This window comes from Sturnus vulgaris, chromosome 5 (assembly GCF_052056855.1).
Source record: "Sturnus vulgaris isolate bStuVul1 chromosome 5, bStuVul1.hap1, whole genome shotgun sequence".
Taxonomy (NCBI): Eukaryota; Metazoa; Chordata; class Aves; order Passeriformes; family Sturnidae; genus Sturnus; species Sturnus vulgaris.
The window spans coordinates 18639545-18656706 of record NC_142247.1 but is presented as its reverse complement, the minus strand read 5'-3'; the positions used below and the strand labels follow the sequence as shown (position 1 = coordinate 18656706).

General features: G+C 36.4%; 1 protein-coding gene across 5 annotated transcripts in view; it reads right to left on the bottom strand.

The window, feature by feature from the left end:
• SYT1 (synaptotagmin 1) overlaps positions 1 to 17162 on the bottom strand; it is a 333238-nt gene that overhangs the window by 250532 nt on the left and 65544 nt on the right. For all 5 annotated transcript variants that reach the window (XM_014888619.2, XM_088164987.1, XM_088164986.1 and 2 more), the window contains exon 2: positions 4131 to 4221. The gene's annotated coding sequence lies outside the window, so the exon portion shown is untranslated. The remainder of the gene's footprint in view (positions 1 to 4130; positions 4222 to 17162) is intronic.

The following is a 17162-nucleotide window of genomic DNA, read 5'->3' as shown; positions in this document are numbered from 1 at the left end:
AATCTTGCAATGATTTACTCATAGAAACACAGAATATCTGAGTTGGAAAGGATCCAACTCAAGTTGGAAGGGTACAACTCCTGGCCCCAAGAATCCCACTGTGTGCTTGAAAGGCATTGTCCAAATGCTTCTTGAACTCCCTCAGGCTTAGTGCTGTGTCCACTTCCCTGGGGAATCTGTTCCAGTGCCCAACCACCCTCTGGGTGAAAAGCTTTTTCCAGATATCCAACCTAAACCTCCCCTGACACAACTTCAGGCATTTTCTCGGGTCTTGTCAGCGGTCACAAGAGTGAAGAGACTGTACCTGCTGCTCCTCTTCCCCTCAGGAGGATGTTAAAAACCACTGTGAGGCCTCCCCTCAGTCTTCTCCAGGCTGAACAAACCAAGTGACCTCAGCTGCTCCTCACACTTTCCCTCTGAACCCTTTACCATCCTTGTTGTCCTTCTCTGCTCTAGATGCTCTCTAGTAGCTAAACGACATTTTGGTATTTGGCACCCAAAGCTGCCCCCAGCACTGGAGGTGAGGCTGCCCCAGCTCAGAGCAGAGCAGGACAATCCCTCCCTTGCCTGGCTGTGATGCTGTCCCTGATGTCCCCAGGACAGGGTTGGCCCTCCTGGCTGCCAGGGCACTGCTGGCTCCTGTTCAACTTGCCACAGACCTGGACCCTCCGGTCCCTTTCCATGGCACTGCTCTCCAGCATCTCCTTCCCCAGGGTGTCCTTACATCCAGGGCTGCCCCATCCCAGGTACAGAATCCAGCACTTGCTCTTGTTAAGCTTCATACAGCTGGTGATCAGTCAAGGTCTCTCTGTAGGGCCTCTCTGCTCTCAAGAGGGTTGGCAGCTCCTCCCAATTCAGTGTTGTCAGCAAACTCATTTAGTATTTCTTTGTGTCCAAGTCATTAATGAGGATGTTGAAAAAAACTGTGCCCAGGATGGAGCCCTGTGGAACCCCACTGTTACAACTCCCACTGCCCTGTCAATTCAAAACTGTTTTGAATTTTCCCACCTTCTTGGCTTTGTCCTATAGTAATCTAATGGGGCTTTTATCCAGCCAGTTAAAAACCAGAATTCTCTTCCCAGATATGGTGTGCACATACTTTTTCCATAAAACTATTATTAGCTTCTTTTTTGCCTGCCAAAAAGGAAAGAAAAGGCATGTTCCCCCCACCACATAAACATATGCAGGAGAATGAGCATCTGGTTTCTGACCATTACTGACGCTGAGATTGACTGGGATAAACAGCAAGGGCTCCAAGTACCACCTCTGGCTCAGTGAGCCAACTGTTTGATTGTTCTCATGTTGTTTAACAGCTTATGTATAATTGCTGCTGGTTTTAGACTATAACTGCAGCACTGTGGGAAGAAAGAGGCCTGTTTTTACACCAGCAGTTTTATTCTCTTTTTTCCAGGAAGAGTAAGATTTGAACTTGACTGTATTACTTTGTAAAATTTTATTTTCCCCAAAGAAGTCTTCAGTGCATCTGATTCAATCTGAATCATCCAAACCCATAAATCTCATTGCAGCCTATGTTGCCAGTATAAAATAGTTGAATTTACTTTCAGCTAAGGAGGTTACAAAGAGCTTAATAAATTTCAACACATTGATTAAAGTAATTTTTGCATTTATTATTCTTCCTATTTTAATGGCTGCACGTACCATAGATCTATGTAACATTCCATTTTCACTGTTGCCTAATGGTTTACCTTTAAGTGGCAATGATTAAAGGAGACAAGATGTATCCATGTACAGCACAGAGACTTTAATTTATCAGTGGAAAGTTGGGTCTCAAAAGAGAAATTAAGTGAAGAGTTAGTTCAGAAAAAAAGGATGTAAAAAAACATAGTAACTGCAAATTTTCAAAATACTTATATTTTTAGAAGCAGGTTTACAGTCTATCAACCTTTATTTCCCTAAAATTTTGGTGTTCATTGCAACAATACCTTAGTCCTTATTTCTTGCACAGTCCCAGGATTCCAGGGCTCCTTGTTGTTCACAAATGGGTTAGAAACCAAACACTTCCAGGGCAGGAAAACAGGAAAGAACTCATGAGAGTTCTGCTATCAACTAGCATGGTATCTTTAATTTAAATGGGTCAGACCATTGAGACTGGTTGGTCTGGGGCCTCCTGATTCTGGATCTGTACTATTTACAGTCTTTCTCTGTGATCTGTGGAGATTCCCTTAGCTGGCCTGAGCACCATTCTGCCTTTTTAGGAAGTTCAAAGCAACTGTACTGGAAGTAATAGTTCCTGTGAGAGGGGAACTGTTTTCATCCCTGTTACTATCAAGCAAAAAATACCACCAAAGTGAAAAATACCACTAAAATCAACACACCATAAATATTTCTAAATGAAAAGTAGTATTAAAGAGAAATTGCATCTAAAACACTTCAAGGAATAATTTAATAATATTTTTGTAATATATAATTTTAAATTATATAATTATAGGAATAATAGTGTTTTTAAGTAAGAAGACTCCTTGTAACACTTAAAAATCTCATAATTTTTTTGTATTTCACTTAACACTTCCTAATACTCAGAAAGTTTCAGAAGGCATCTTCTACTGACTCTGTTTATTACAGAAATCCCTTTAACCCAATTTGCAGTATATTATATAGACATCAGCACGCTAGGGGACCTACCAAACAAATTCTGTGACTCAGGTGACAAATTAAGAAGCATTTCCAGTTAAGATTTGTGCACGAGATTCTCAGGTTTTGTTGCTACCTTAGGTTACCAGTGTACATTTTTTCAAAAATTCTCCTAGATTCATTCATATTCAATTTTTGCTTTAATTTGCTTTTCCACTTCATATTTACCTTACAGACAACTTTATTCTATTTCACATTCCTGAGAACCTTATTGTAGCTCATGGGTCTATGTGGATAATCTCTTTAGTAGCAATACTCTTCAGGGCACAAGATAGTCAAATGAGCATGCAAGTCCTTGAAGCTATTGTTCAAATGGAAATTCAACTTTCAAATCCCAAAACATTTGCTTTCATTTAAATTAGTCTGAGTTATAACATTGGTGACTTACTCCCAGATACATTCATAAGACAGTATTTCATATTCTCAGAAGAATCTGCCTGCAACTGAGATATGCATGATAGTGAACAGAGATGGAAATTAATTTTATCACTGTGATGAACACACTAGTACTTCAATCAAAATTTATTTGCAACTTTTGGTGGAACAGGAACAGACTCAGGGGCATTAGAAGATTAAATCTTTTCCATAGAATCATAGAATATGCTGAACTGTAAGGGACTCATCAGGATCATTGAGTCTAACTCCTGTCTTTCAAAAACGAAGTCTCTTTCCCAATGTAAGTACTTTGCAGGAAATAAAGACTTCCTTATTAAATATATTTATATCTGGATGTTATTATGCTGTTAATACAATTGCAACATGAATTTCATTTTTTGGCTCCTAAAATCAGAATAGGGTCTATAATGCAAGCCTGATACTATAATCACATCTCCTAATTTCACTGTGCTGTCTATATCACTGGTACTGGATTTTATGAAATGACTACAGAAGCAATGGGACTGCCTGGTGGAGACTGACGTGTACAAGCATTAACTCAAATGGAACTCATCAGCTAAAAAGGCACAGCAGACATTCTATCTGCAACCTGGAAAATCTCAGTACCTTACTATATGCTGCTACATTGCATAAGATACAGGCAAAAATATAAGGACACACACTACTGAATGTACTAATCAAAGACAAATCTTACTCAGAAGTGATCTGTTTAGTGGTGCACAATGGCAGATGCCACAGCATATTTTTTTGTGATGCAAGGCTGCTCAAGATCATCTATGGATAATGAACCATGACAGCTTGGGATTTGATAAAACACAAATTGATGGTGAGAGGAGGCAAAGAATACAAGTACTATCTGAACAAGAAATGCAAATCAACTGGATTTTTTGAATCTTTAATGTCAGAATGAAATATCATGCATTACCACAAATTTACATGTTCATTAATCTAACAAACTTTGCATCAGAAAAAGCGATTTCTTTACTTTCTTTACTATCTCCATTTAAATTCTTGGAAAGTGCCATGGATTAAAGCATTTAATAGGTTATAGAAGGCAACAGAATCTTGTTTGTTTAAAATACCTTATATGACTGGCATCAATGCAGTGCTCACAGGGGAATCTTGAACGAAGGTTCTTCTTCTTCACGGCTCAGAAAAATATTCCTTTTCTCCCTTTAAAAGAAAGACATTCCATGTAAACACTTGCCAGTACCTATAGTGCTGTATTTTCCATCTTTGCCCCATGAACAACTGCTGCTTCAAAACTCCTTTAAATGTACTTGGTTTGTTCACTGCCTTTCAGCTGATTGCCTGTAGCTGATTATCATGAGATTTAATGAGACTGGTAAGAGACACAGAAAAAAAAATGTGGACAAGATTTCTCCATCATGGACTGATTTGGACTGTTTTCTTAGTGTGTTCCAGTATTATATATTTCTGTACATTTCAACAGTGAGCAAAGTGAAGTGAATTGCAATGATTTCACATCATGTTTTTCTACTGCTGTAACCGACAAGATTCCTTAACTTAGCATGCTCAGTGAAATCACATGATATTGGAAAGACATGGACTTATGCTTGAGCATTTTTTAACTTCTATACACAGACAATTTCAGAACAGTTTGGATTAAGGGGCAAAACAGACATCAGTCAATTCAATCTTAGACTCAAAACAATTTCCCAGATCTATTCAGATTATACTAGAGTTTTTTTTCCGTCTCTGCTCTTCTATTTGCCTTCTATAGAGTCTCCTATTCTGGTAAATTAAGGGAATTCACATGACTTTTTCCCCACAGCTAAAACTAGAAGCTGTAGTTAAGACTGAATGCTCACTGAGCTGGAAGTTGCTTGAACAAGACTGTTGGACATTTTTAACGTTTTTATAAATTAAATCCCTTAGACAGTAAAGGACAGGAGTAAAACTGTATCAGTGTATTTGTTCTACAGATGAAAGCTAAGGTACACAAATATTAAACAATATGCTGAAAATTACATGAGTCTGGTTCAAGGACCCTTCTCAGTGTTAAATGTCTTCAATCCTTGCCCAGTACCTGAATCACATCCCATAAAGCCTGTCCTCAGTCCTCATATCTTATATGTAGAACTTCTGCTTATTTTCCTGAGGCAGAAGTATTATCAGTATTTAATTTTGTCAGACTTGACAATATTTAAAACTGTAAAATTACAAATAAAGGTGTTTTTTTTTAATCAACAAAAGCATCAAATTAAATCTAAAATATATTACAATTATTTTAAATACTCTGGAAGCTTTCATTTTTCACTTGTTAAGTACTAAAAAAATCAATACTGTACAAATGATGGAATTTTCTAAAAATATGTATACTTATTATTTGCCTTCTAATTTTTAGGAAATAAAGTCCAGATCAGCAAGATGCATTGCATTGAATTCTGAGTCACCAAAGTCTGGGGGTACAAGAACGTACAGCTGTCTTTTCCATCAAAAAGGAAAGAAAGAATTAAAGCCTTAAAATTACTCCAGGTTTTAATGAAATAACTATCAGGAAAAGCTGGTTAAAAACGTTCCGACTTTCACAGTCAACAATTATTTTGTAGCTTGTGGCTGTCTGGATAGAATATCTTTATTTATCAAAACAACACAGTGAAATTAAACTCATTAGATGCAAACCACAACATTAATAAAAGAACATCACTGCAATGACAAGCACTTGAAGTTTAATTCAGTCTGTTTCTGAGGCTTTATGACAGTCACTAAGTCACATTTTTTTTGTGGGGAGCTATGCTTATTCAGTGTGTAGGTTGTTTTTTAAAGGAATTTAAGGGGTTTACCCCTCCTATTCTGTGAATGCTCTAGAATTCATACGCCTTATAGAGCAGATTCTTAAAATAAAATAATTATTTCCATGATGACGTTTTTTTAAGATTTAAAAATCCACTAATTTTATACAACAAATAATGGATCCTTATTTCCTCTGCACTCCCTCTTTTTTGTTCTTCAGAGCATGTAGCATATATTGTATGTTCCTATATACCCAATACAGCTCCAACTGAAGTCCATTTTCCTGCCTTCCTGGCTCATTTCTCAACCATTCCCAGTTCTCTTGAGCTAGGATTACTGGCTGATACTACTGGCAGTTATGTTGGCAGCTCTACATCTGCTGTCCAGATATCCAATTCCTTATTAAATCTGTTTTCTCTAGTGCTCCCTGCCAATTCTGACTCTTTTTGCCCAACCAGTCCCAGTTCCCCATTCCATGTCCAATTTTTATGCCCTTTCTCATTATCCAGGTTGACTATTAATCCACTGCCTTTGCTCATCAAGCCTCAGCCATTCTGTCCTCAGCTCAAGGCTGAGCAGTTTCCTGGTGCTCTTCTGTCCACTGGGGTCCTGGCAGAGTTCTGTCTGGGATAACACACAGACAGAGTACCAAATGCCATCACGGGAAACTCTTTTCATCTTTTTTTTTTCATCTTGCAACAAAAAGTCTGTAGGGTAATAGGGACGTTAGAGTTTATCACAGTCAGCCTCCGGAGTTTTAAGAATCCAGAGCACACTTAGCAATGACTGCAAATGGAGATTTTTCATGTTTGTTTCATTAACAGATCCCTCTTCCCTCTGTGAATTCTCTTCCTCTTCAAAAGGCTTATGATTTTGCTAATTCTAGTGAATATTCACAGGCATGCCCACAAACACATTTTGTCAGAGTTGGCAATCTCACTGCTAGGCAGAAAACCTGAATCTGCCAAAAAGGAAACTTTAAAATATGACATGCAGTTTTGTGTTAAGATCTTAACTGTGTTGAAAAATCCTAGTTAGATGCAAATATTTCTAAGGAGACAAGAGTTAACATTTGGGAGTCAGGAAAAGACAGATAAATCTATAAGGTTTTAGTATGTTTTAATATAGGTAACAATGAAGCATGAACCATGTTTCAACAAGAATTTTTAGGTTTTCTTAGAGATTTAAAACTTCTTTTTACAAGTCCCTTAGGGAGCAGAATGAACCTCTCTCACTTATTGGATGAACAGTGCAGAATACTTTGCATAATGAAATTAAGCAGCCTGAAGTACATGTGAACATGACTAATGAGACCAAATGCAGCAGGAAAACCAAGCAGATGGCTTGAGCGAGCTGGAACAGAGTAGCAAGAAGAGATCTGAATGTTTTGGGGTTTTGCAGGATACATACAGAAACACAAATATAATTTTTGCATTTCTGTATAACAGTGCATCTGTCAGCACTTTGGTGGTCTACAGACCACAAGTGACAGCTTGCCAGAATACTAATACTGTCTGTGGAAAACCTTTATGTGTCATCTACGGAGATACAAATGCAAACAAAATGGAGATTGGGGGTAGGAGTTGTTTATTTTGCCATGTCTTGCTTTTTTAATTGCATAAAAAGATGCTTAAGCTAGTGGCATATTTTTAATGAATTAGCTCTTCTCCATAAAAAGCCTGGTTCTCAGACACCTCCTCAGTAGTATGAATATCTCAGGGGAAATGCAGTAAGAGAGACAGAAAGGAGGCAGCAGGTATTAAAAGATGATGGGAAAAGGCTTTCTTATCAAGAAAGGTCAATGACCAACTTATAAAGGATGCTACCAGAAACACTGGAAGAAAAACACATTCAGTTTGCTCTCATTGCTTTCTGGACGAAAAACAAATCTGTCCACAGAAAAGATTAACTCTTCATTTGTGTAACAGGAGGGTTAGCAGACAGTCTCACCTTGAGAAGTATTCAGGTGAAGGTATAGCTGTGCTCTGCATGAAACACATTCTGACACTGGCTATTTACATCTGCAAACTTGAGGGCTTGCCTGCAGTTATGTTATAAAGAACGAGCAGATTCAGAAAGAAAAAGTATAAAACTGAGCAAATTTACAGTGTCATCCTGCTGCCATCTCTACCACAAATGACTGCGATAAAATGCCTTTGGATGTGTATTTTCTGACATTTTTTTTTTCACTAGAAAACTTTGTGATGTTTTGAAAGGAAGCACAGACATTACATCACACTGGAATAAAAAGGTATCTTGTCAACAAAGAAATTTTAGCTTATGTTCGGAAGAAGACTATTTAATTGATTTTTCTGCTCCTATCAATGTCTGTTCCACTGCTGATGATAATGCTTCAGCTGTAGCCCACCTACCACATATTTTACTATTGTATGCTCCTAGTATTCAGTGCTCATAACACAATTCAGTAGTGCAAAATAATTTTATTACCAACACACACTGTTGAGGTACAAAATTCACACATTTTTGTATTTAGAAACATAGGAAGAGAATAATTCCATGGAGCATCATTATCCAAGCAAGAAAATAAAAAAAGGACCAAAACTCACAAAACTGAAAACTTCTTTTAGTTCTGGAAGACAGTAGTAATAATTACTTTTTTTTTTTCTTTTTTTTTTCTTTCTTTTTTTTTCCCAAGGACTTCTGATTCTATTTTTTATCTTCTGGACTACACAAAAAACTATTTCTTTCATTCTGTATTTCATATTGAAGTTATCTCCACTCTGAAACAGAAACAGAAGTCTTTAACAATTAAGACCAGCACGACCTTTCAGTTTGCCTTGATCTAAATTTATCAGGTGACATATACAGAGATTTGGACTGTCAATTACACCAAAGTGCAAATTTTAAGCTTCAATCCAAGCAAAGTTATGAGGTCTTTGTTACATGATAAAGGACTTAAATAAGAAGTGAATACAGACATTCTAGCCTGTATTACTTTTCAGATCTCCCTCTCATCTTCTAAAAGTTGGCTGTTATTCAAAACTAGCCACAAAATCCAGCTTATATCACTATTCCTGTAGCTTTCTAGTGTAACTTGTGTTAAGTGTGAGTACCTATCACACAACTAAAACTCTGGCTAAACAATCTCAGTGCCTTTTATCATGTATACAGATCAGGTATGCAATAGAATTTTGTGAGGAAAAGTATCAATGGACAATTTCTACCCTCTCAGTACTTTAAAAATTAGATTCTCCTTCTGTAAAGTTATCTGTAAATAAGTTCAATTGCAAAGCTGGGTTTCTGTGATCTTCTGCAATAATTTTATCCAGATAGAGGACTCAAACTCTACCTCTGTATAATTTTAGGTTTGGCTTAACATGGTATACAGGAAAACTAGCAACTTTAAAGGAAGCTGGTAGGAGCAAAGTGCAACACAAACAGAAGAAAGTGGTTCTCTGCCCAACAGGTCAAAGATCTATGAAACTGTCATAAACATTAGAAGGGGCACAAGAAAATTTTAAAAGGCTGTATGTAGAAACTTAACATGAATATCAGAAAAGAGATTCACTGAGAGCTGGTGAAATCACACCATGTTTAGGAAATCCCTTGAGCTGAAAACAGTTGGAGGCTGGGAATTTTCTGGAGATGTGTTATGTATTCTCACTCTATTCTTCTCTTCTCTGGAAATCTGCTATGACTTATTGGTGATAAGATGCTTAACACTGCAGATCCAAGACCAAGAGAATCCCTTATCTGAATTTTTGGAAACATTCTTCCATTTCAATGAGATGCTCTGAATTGTTGTAATACTTCTGCCTAAGCAAAGGCAAGGAAATGGATGCCTTCATATTCCAGGAATTAGTCAAAGCCACTGCTTGACACTTCTGCATCACCCACTGGTCCTTAGTATTTTAAGTGGGACCATTCGTACTGAAAAAATGTTTATGGCTTAAACTGGTAATGTCCATGATCATAATTTCATTAGTAGTGGTTCCTGTTATTCAGAACTGTGAAGTAGAAAAAATAATAATAATAAATGTTAGATACATTTTCTTTCCTTACATGGCACAGACGAGTGTCAACACAGAATCCAACGGGGTGATCTAAAACCTAGGAGGAACTATGCTTCATTTTATTTGGTAAAGCAAGAGCAGAACACAAAGTGACTACAGTACAAAGTCATGCGAACACACAGAACTGTCTGATCTGGTAACTGCAACTTGCAAATTTGTTCTTTCCCTGTGTGTTGTTTTAGGTATCCATATGGTAGCACACAGCTAGACATTTATAAAAAAAAATGACCTTGGTGACATGTGGCCAACAACTCGAGGTTGTCACCTTTCAAAAAAAAGTGCCTGTCTCACATGTCAGCATTCAAGCTTATATATGTTTTCTGGTCTCTCTTGTCTCCGTAGAATATTTTTTGACCTTCCTTTTGGGGATATTTTTTTCCAAAAGAATTTAGACTGAAATTCTTGTTTATCTACTAAAAATCATACAAAATTAGTGAAGGAAATTCTGGTCCATTTCTCTACTTCCTAATCAAAACCAGCACACAATACATATAGGCAAATACACACTTTGGACTGCTCTTAAGTGACAAGAAGACAGAAAGATTATTTCTACTACCATCCTACTTTATTGATTCCCATTTGAAATTCTGTGTAAATATCACGCTCCTGCTTCCATTTCACTTATGTACGGATGCTACTTAGTAACATTCTTTCTGCTTTTGCTTCATTGATAATTAACATTAATTTTTTTACTACAGCAAAAGCAGACTGTGGCAGACATCTTGCTTTGCTGTAAACATTTTTCTTCCACATGAATGCTGAATGCTGGAGCATGCAATTAAAAGTAAGAATCAATAGTTCACTACTGATAAAAAAAATACATTTACTTATACTGTGCCAACTCCTACCCTCAAACTCTCATTCTGACCTCTTGTACCACACTAATTTCATGATCTCTAATTCCTCATGGATCAATTCATTTACTTCCTACCAAAGAACATTTTCCAGTTTAAACTACGAGCATAACCTTCAATTTATAAAAGATATCAAACAAAATATTGCATACAGAACTCTGCAGAAAGAGCAATTGGGTTTTTTCATGCCACAAGTGAAAATAACTTAAAGACATACAATTAACAAGTTGACAACAAAAAGGCAAGTTTTTGATGTTCTGTCTTCCAGATCTGTGGACTTGCTCAACTAGCAATTATTAAAGTCAACTAACGTGACCAGCTGACAACTTGTAATGTCAAATTAAGCATTTAATGTTCTTTGCCAGCATTAAGTTGATGTACAGTATGCCCCTCTGTATCTAGAAAACTCAGCATGTCCTTTTTAAAATGATAAAGCAATCTTCATAAAGCTCTGGTAATAGAAGCTCACAGTTTATCAAAATGCTGTACATAACCTCAGGTTCAACTCTCTTGATTCAAAACAACAGTTCATTAGCCAATTAGGTTGCAAAGAAGCATTTTCCTCTACAAACAGCTTTGATGAGCCGAGTTGCCATTTTTCTCACATACAAAAAGGAAAAGAAAAAAACAACAAAATCCACTTGCCAAGCATTGTTTCCCAAGTGCAACATTTATAGCGAAGATTGCCATTTCCTCTGGCAAAGACTTATGAACATTAAAAAAAAAAAAAAAAAAAAAAAAAGCTGTACTCATAAAATCAGGGAAAAAAATCCAATCAAATTAGAAATCTCTAACAGCATGAATTTATCACATACACTCAGGCAGAGCTCTCTTGCAACAAGGGATCAGATAAAGATTTTAATTAGCTCCCTTGAAAATTGGTGTTTGCAGTTAGAATGAAGGACAAGTTCATCATCACCTCTTTATCATTCACTTTCCAGGAAGCTTCTTTTGTCAGAATCTACACTCAAACCATGAACAGGTGCACACATAAAACAGTCAAATTTTGGTAAATTACCACAAAGTGTCATTAAGGAGTGGGAACGCTTTGTATTTTAAGCTTGGAGTTCCTACTGCCCAATTGGGCAACACAGGTTTGATAGCAAGTTTTTAGAGTTGTGCTTCATTTGATATAGGAAAACACGGGAACATTGCATCCAACTCACAACACTGAAACCAGGTTTTCATCAAGAATTGTATATGTTACAAACACATGAGATTTTATAATTCGTTCAGATAAACAAATGCATAGCACAGTTAGTTCTGCCCTGATAGAGGAAAGAATGCCAGGCCCACATGTTTTTCAATCTGCATCTTCTATTGCAAGCTTTCACACAAATTATATCCATATAGATTTATGAACATAAATGTATTAATAACCAATGATTATTTGGGTCATTTGTACTGTCTGTGTTCCCTCCCAAGCTCTTGCATACCCACCCCCAGTCTACTTGCTACGGGCAAAATTAGAAAAAATTTTTTGTTGTGCATGTGCTGCTCTGCAATAGGTAAAAACTCTTTTGTGTTACCACCACTGCTTTAGTCACTAACCTAAATCAGCAACGTGATCAGTTCCATCCGACCCAGACTCAATACAGATACTCAGTCACAGTTCATGTCTCACGTTAGCCAGAATGAGATCTAAATGCACACAGTGACCCTCCCCCATTTTCCTTCTCACCATTTCCACCCTGGTTTCCAGGCACACTGATGAGCAGGCAACAAGGACACCCAAAAGCACCACCCATGCAGTCTAAATGCAACTGCTGAGGTCACAGTCCTCAAACCAGATGTCACCTCTGATGCCACCAGCCTCATTTCCATCTCCTTGTTGTTCCACTTTCCAAAGTGCAGTACAAGAAAAACTACTCAACTGTCTTTGCTCCAGGTAGTATATCATAAACTTTATAAACACCTCATGTCCTTGACTGCATTATCCTCCTTTCCCCTCTTTTTTTTTTTGCCTTTCTAATTTCTTTAATTCCTTTTCCTTAATTTACAGCCTGTCAAAGCTTGTCCATTCCTGATGTATCTGACATGTCTCAGCTTCCCTGTACTCCACATAAATATATGGATTTGATTTCCCTGAAAAATTCAACTAGCCTTCAGTCCACTAAGGAACTTCTCCATCATATTGTCTGTTGGTGTTTCCAAGTTGGTATACTGTGCTTGAATGAGAATGAGAATCATGCTTGAATCATGCCTGTGAATGAGAATCATGCAGGTAAGAACTTAGTAGTGACCCTTACAGATAGAAATGCAACTTCTAAAGTTCATGATGGTACATATGTAAAAAGAAGTAAAAGTAGGATTAAATAAGATTAAGTAAGCAATTCTGTTTCTCACACCATTTCATAGTTCACTTCAGGAATATTTTAACATGGAAAAAAACAATACTTGAGGCAAAATTTAATTTCCAATATAAATGTTATACTGCACTGCATTCAAGAAAACAGTTTTCTGGACTTGCTGTCATGTTGTCAGTCCATATTGAACTGAAACAAATCGAAGAAGTAATTCATAATACAGTATTATTCTCAGCAGTTCCACATGCTGTCCAGGCTATTTAAATAGTCTATAAATAATTGCTCAGAAAGGCACAATTGACAGTGTGCATAGACTGGTTGATGAATCATAAGGTAGTTTAAATAAAATTTTGCTTGATTAACTGTTTTGTTTTTAAACAACCCACACCGTATTGTTTGATGTATCAGGACAGATCAAACTGTTCTCAGTCTTTTACTGAAAACCAGACAAGCTTACAAATGATAAGTTCTATTGTGTTATGGAACTGATGCCAAACAGAAGAGCTGTGTATTGTGTTTCCAATTTTCTATTTTTTGGCCAAGTATCAGGTATTGTTACACATGAAACTAACCCAGATATGTCACACACTTATAGCTTTGTGTCATATGGAAGGATTTTAGTTTTTGTCTCCTCATCTTCCAAACACATTTATTTGTCCTCCTGAATTCCTCACTTGATTTTTTTTTTATCAACTGGCAGCCAAACTGATTACATTTAGAGTATCTTCAGATGGAGGCATAAATGAACAAAGCCCACTGATTTGAGGCAAAGCATACCTGACTTCTGTCATTGTAAATGTTGCCAGTGCATACACTTCTTTGTTTAGACCAGCAGATGAGGTATTTACATATCTAAAGATGCACAAAAGCACCTAATGGAGATTATAGGAGCATCTAAACGAGTAATCACCTTATTTCCAGCAACTTTCATGGGAGTCAGGCATCTATTATAATTAGTAATTTCAGTAAAATCTACCATGTTTAACTCTGGTCACCTCCAATACTTCCAGTACTTCTTAACAATATCCTTAACAATGTCAATCAGAAATCTCTTTTTCCAAAAAGTAAACATCGAAATTTATCACTCAAAGCAATAAAGCAAAATTTAAATTAAGGTATGAAAAATTTATTAGCTCTATCTTTTGGGAAAAAACAACATCTTAGGTAACAGAATCAGGTTCATCTCCAGGTTTTGTAATTGCAAAGTTATTCCTCCTGCCATGTACACAGTTTTAAATTGCTACCTTTATACAATATAATGCAATATGTTTATGGTATACCAAAGCTTTCCCTCACCTTCATGTGATTTCACTTTTTTATGCACTCCCAAGGAAGAGTTACAAATTAATTGCATAGATCACTTTTTGTAGACAAAGTATTGTGTCAGTGCTGACTTTAAAAAAACACGAATGAATTTGCTAGCCACTGTTTCCCAGGTGCATTTGAAGAATTAAGGACGTAAATCAATTTTTTAACTGTTCCTCCTATTGTTGGTGGGTGGATTTTTGGGTGGACAAGAGTAAGGAAAGAATTACTTACTTCATTTTAAATGCATTTATTGGATCCCAGATCCTTTCCTTCCACATTTTTCCCAGATAATAAATACTCACTATTTTTTCAGCTCAATCCTGAGATTTAATTAAGATCAGAGTCCTAGCATGCTGGGTACTGTGCAAATACGCAATCAAAAGAAAGAAAAACATTACAGCAATAAACCAGAGAGTTTAAACGTATTCTGACACTGGCATTGGAGAATCAGGACACAGTACCCAGTTACCTTAAGTAACTTGGCACTTTTAAGTTCTATTTCTGTTGAAAATCTACTGTAATGCCTATCAAGCAGAAACACAGTAATAAAAATGTTAAAACAAAGAACGACAGCTATAACCTCCCATCCTAATGCAGGTATAAAGACAAAACATAAACAGATGAGAAAAGAATGTGCTTGTTATTAACATGAGAAGAAGTTTAAGACTGTGTTTTACACAAGAAGCAAACCACTGGTCTTTCAGTAAGCACATAAAGCTTTTTCTTTATTAACTCCTCAAAATGGTATTTCAAGAAATAATATTAATTGACAGATTAAAGCGCTGCTTCTGTAAAATTAACAGAAGAGAACAATATTTAGTATTTTGATGTATGGTATTTAGAATTTCTTTTGGTATTCTATTTTCTTATGTGCTACACGAGTATGCAAAGCTATATTCAACTCAAATGACACATCCAAACAACTCACCTCAGAGACTATTTAGGGCAAGCATGCCAGCACATCAAACAGGACAAGCCTACAACAGAGAGATGCAAGGACAAGCTCTGCTACTATTTCAGGCTGTCTCTTGTGGAGAATTTAGGTGCCACTTATGAAGATCATATAAATGTTTTATGTTTTGCACAATCAGTATTGATTAATTATGACCTACATTAGCATTCAAAAAGCCTCAGCAGTAAGACCCTGTAAGATTGCAGACAGTCATTTCAGGTGAATTACTGGTGTGATCCTATAGAATGTCAGTAAATAAAGAGATCATCTCACCACAATAATTATTGAGGCAGTAGAAAAACAAACGAACAAAATGCACAGCAGTGATTTTTTATCTAATCACAACGTTGTGTTTGTATAGAGCTTACTTTGGAATGCATCCGTTTGAAAATACAAAACCCTGCTGATATGGCAACTCTAATATGCATTATTAAACTTGTGAAAATAAGGATTTATAATGTAAGATACATCTGCAGTTTTGGATATACTAATAACCATCACCATTTTGGCATGGTTTTGTCCATTCTTTGAATACCATGCTCCGAAAAAAAATAATATAACAAGAATCTAACATCTCAGGATGTTCCACCTTCATTTAAATAGCAGAGGACATGGATGAGCCCAGTGAGCTGGGCTGGAGAGGAGGGCAATGTGCTGCCACAAAAGCTATTTGCAGCAGTTAATACTGGAAGCTTTCACAAATCCACGACTGGAACAAGAGTAAGCTTTACTTCGACTAACAAATTGCTGACAGCAATTAAAAACGACCCAATTATTTCTAGAAAAAATAGCTCTTTAAAACTTAAAGGTGAAATAGATAGATGGGAGTAGAAAAAGAGCACGATGATCATGTATGAACATTCAATAGCACTTTAGCTGAAAACAGAAACATTGAATAACATTCTTTATTGTCTTTCAATGAAAGAACAGAATAAAACAAGCTACTGTAATTGTTTGTTAACAACAGGTTTTTCCATAAATAGCATTTGTGTTTTAATTACAGTGTTAAAGCTGAGTGAAGAAAATTTACTTTGTTAAATACTGCTTCTTTACAACCATACTCAATACTACTCAGTAAACTGGCATGCTATTGAGATACTATTTCATACTATTCCTTTAAATCACTGAAACGTCTGTATAATTCCTTAGCACTGACTTAACTATTGATGTAGCTGAAAATGCAGACAGCTGAGCATCTTCATCCCTTTCAGCATAATCTAATATCTCAGTGATTTATGAGAGTAGTGGCTTACGTAAGACTCCCATATAGACCCATACAGCTATAAACCTTTCTATTACCATAACACGGTTTCTTAGTTGCTGTTATTGTTCCTCTGGGAACTTATTTGCCAGTGAATTTTTTCCCCCCCATATAACTTAACTAACCCTTAAAAGGAATCCTTTATAAATACTTAAAATTATGAGAACAACAAATCACTTACAGAGAATATATTCTCCTGGTGAAAATATGGTTTAACAGATTGTGTGACACAGCATTCATTAGTTATTTTTTGTTACAGATGATACTTCTGAGGAAAAAATAAAACTCCAAAGTCCTCTCAATGATGCAGAGGCCACTAAATTTCAAAAAAACCCAAATAGTGGTTCCTGACTCTATTTAGAATCTCAAAACATAGTGTGTGCAAAGGAGTCATTAGTACTACTAGCCTGGCCAAACTCTATTCAGCACAAAGGCTGCAGAAATGAGCTGTGTAATTCTGGCTAGGATCAAAACTGACCTTATATTTATTCTTTCAAAAATGTTTCCTAGGACTTGTACCCACTTTCACTGTTACATTCATCCGCTGCCTCTTTTCTTAAACTGAACTCCTATGCCACTGGTATATTTGGTTATTGTACACACTAAACACCACACATGATGGATCTGCATTTCTTGACTAGG